Here is a 3,512-nt window from a genome sequence, read left to right on the forward strand (position 1 = left end):
CCATAATACCATTAAAAAAGCTGAAAATTATATTTGTCTAAGCTGGCATATTTATAAGAATGTTTATTAATGTGAGATTTAGTTTTGTTTCTTTATTTTTTTTTCCCCAAAGATTTATTTAAAATTTAATTTAAAGTCAATCTTTAAATTTTTAAAGACTTAAAGATTTAAATATTTAAAGATTTACTTTAAATTAAATTTAAAGTAAATCTTTGGGGAAAAAAAGATTTACTTTTTTTTCCAAAAAAGGTAAATCTTAATATAACTGCCATTTTTATAACTGCCATTTTTTTCCTAGTAATCAGTCAGCAAAAATCTCAAGGTTGGCAAACAAATCTTGGACAGCTGTTCTGCAGACTACAGCCACAATATTTAACTTTGGTTTAAATATTCCTACAGCTGTATACTTCATCTAGTGTTTTTCTTTCTCTTCATAATGTTGTTTGTTCGGGAATGTTCTCTGTCAACTCTCTAAATCTTTAATAGACTTGCAGAATTTCTGATTAACTTACAGATATGAATACAGTAAAAATTCTGAAAATATTTTAATTTTCTTAAAGCCAACAAGTATGTGAGTAATGCGATCTATCAAATCAGCATGCTGAAAAGAAATTGTGAAACAACCCACTGTTTGATGATGATCTCATTTTATTTAAAAAAAAAATTCATGGATAATTGACATGACACGGTTAAATATGAAGATAAAGATACCACTTATAATTAATGTGCTGGTCTGTTCATTGTGAATTGATGAAACCTGAACTTATCTTTGTAGAATTGNCTCGAGGAATTTTAGTAATCGAGGTACTCGAATCATTCGAGGAATCGTTTCAGCCCTAGTTAATTGTAGTGAAAAATTAAGTCCAATCGTCCTTTAATTACTTTCCGAGTCAGAAACTTCAGTCTGAAGCCAAGTTCAGCTTTGTATCATCCTGTTCATCCAAATCCAAGAGGCCTCTCCATTCTGTTAAATAAATAGCAAGACAATATTTAGCACAGATAGTTTTAATTTATTCATCTTTAGGAATTGGTGAAATGCTTTGGCCATTTAATATGCACTGTATGTCTGAAGTGCAGTAGACTACAATTCGAAAACCGTACAGAAAATTGATGTCATCGTTCACAACTCCTTCTGTTCACTGATTGGCCCATTGAAAATCTGCCAGAAGGAATCCAAGCGAAGTTGAGAAAACAGAGACTGTGCTGTAAGTGAGATTTTATTCAAGTGGAATTGCACAGGAAAGCAATGGGCAGGCTACTTTTCAGTGTGACAAATGGTACAAAACTAAAGCCTGCAAGATTTTTTGGAAGTGTGACTGAAAGAATACTATTTGTGTACTTGATGCTGGATGACTCTAGGGCAGTTTCTCAACCCTGGTCCTCACCGCCCCCCTGCTCTGCATGTTTTAGATGTGCCTCTGTTCCAGGACAGCTGATTCAAATTATTGCATGACCATCAAGTACTGCAGAAGCCTGTTAATCACCCAGAGATACAATTCAGGTGTGTGACAGAAGGGAAGCACCTAAAACATGCAGGACAGGGGGGCGGTGAGGACCAGGGTTGAGAAACACTGCTCTAGGGTGAGCAACTGTAACCCACATAAAATGGGAATGCCTCTTTAAGAAACAGAGATTAGGGAAGCTAGGTAATCTACCTAGTCAATAGAAAATTTAATTTTTTGGATGAATCCAAAAGATTTAAAACTGAGAACTAGCTCTTGGCCAAGTATTATTATTATTTCTTGTATTTTATTGTGTGTAATGTTATTTTCTTAATTGTGTGTCTTGTACAATTTATTGTCAATTTTATGGCTTATTTCACTAAGGCCAGTTCTTTAAATTCATTCAACTGCCTTTGTGTGTCATGTAAACACCCCACTGTGCTTCGATGCCCGAACCTATTGGCCCATTCTTCTAAAATATATAATACTCTTCTCTACTGTGTTACACGACCATTACGGACACCAGGAATTGCAAGGTACATGTTTGTTGAAAAGAGAAAATGTTTGAATGATTTGTCTGGAGGAGGGAGAACACCAAGCCATGGCCGGATCCACACTGGAAAACAGTGTGGAATCAGGTTCTTGCTTTGTGAAAGGAGAAAGCAATCGAGGAGAGGTACGAGCACCAAAGATCTGGCGGTTGACTTCTTGGTGTTTAGGTAATACTACCGATCAATCGTGATCTGTAGTGTTACTCTCCTTAGCAGGAGGAGATGGATCGTTGGAGGGTGGACAGGCGGGCGAGAGTACTGGAGATGAACCACAGATGGGTGACCTGAACAGGAGCAGCAAGGAGGACGAGAGCAAGACACCGGGAAAGAAAATCCATAAGGCTGAAGGATCAGCGTGAAATGAAGAGATCAAAGGCAAGTTATATAACAAATAGTTTGTGGGATGACCAAGTCCGCTGTAGTTACCACAAGTAACGGTAAACAATCTGGCGTGTGTCTCTGGGAACTCACTCCTCTTATTGATAAGGGTATGCACTTGCAACCTGGAGAGGAAGAAGAGAGAGCGGAGCTCAAGAAGCAGCACATCAGGGTGTTTTCACGACAGTACTTGTTCTTAAGAATTTAAAGGGACATAACTGCTGTCTTTAATTGTGAAAGGCTAAAAAATACACAATTGCGAAATATGTAGATTTTTCTTTCTGACTGCAACTTTACAAATACTTTTCACCAAAAATACCTCCATACCAAACTTTGCAAACAAGTCAGTGGTACATGTAATTTACATATTTTGAACTTCCCAAGACCTACACCAAACCCTCTTGGATCCATGCCCAACTATAAACAGTAAGGGAGCCTTCTTGAATTGATCTTGAAATTCTGATGGTTTATAACCTATGCATGATAAAGTTCATTATGCATAGGTCATTTTGTTGTATAAAAATTTGAGTTTGGTCATAAATCATGGGGGATCTAAAGTTATGAAAATCCTGACTTTTTGTGCATGTTGAAGGGGGTGGAGCCAGGCCTCAACATTTGACTACTCAACAAAGAAAAAAGAAAAACTCTTACAATGCGAGTCTGAAAGGCCCCTGAACACAGAGGCCTCATTACACTTCCCTAAGAGACAGTTTAATGTTTACTTCTAAAGGTTCATATTTGGTGCCCTTTACCTAAACAACATATAACTTTGCCCAGTGACAGAAGACAAGTTCATGTAACTTGTTGTCTAAGCCCCATAATACCATTAAAAAAGCTGAAAATTATATTTGTCTAAGCTGGCATATTTATAAGAATGTTTATTAATGTGAGATTTAGTTTTGTTTCTTTATTTTTTTTTTCCAAAGATTTACTTTAGATTTAAAGTAAATCTTAAAATTTTTAAAGACTTAAAGATTTAAATCTTTAAAGATTTACTTTAAATTAAGTTTAAAGTAAATCTTTAAAGATTTGCTTTAAATTAAGTTTAAAGAAAATCTTTGGGGGAAAAAAAGATTTACTTTTTTTTTTTTTTTTTTTTTTTTCAAAAAAAGGGAAATTTTAAAATAACTGGCATTTTTTT

The sequence above is a fragment of the Poecilia latipinna genome, unplaced genomic scaffold (genome assembly GCF_001443285.1).
Source record: "Poecilia latipinna isolate Pla-1442-1.1 unplaced genomic scaffold, P_latipinna-1.0 Scaffold3705, whole genome shotgun sequence".
Taxonomy (NCBI): Eukaryota; Metazoa; Chordata; class Actinopteri; order Cyprinodontiformes; family Poeciliidae; genus Poecilia; species Poecilia latipinna.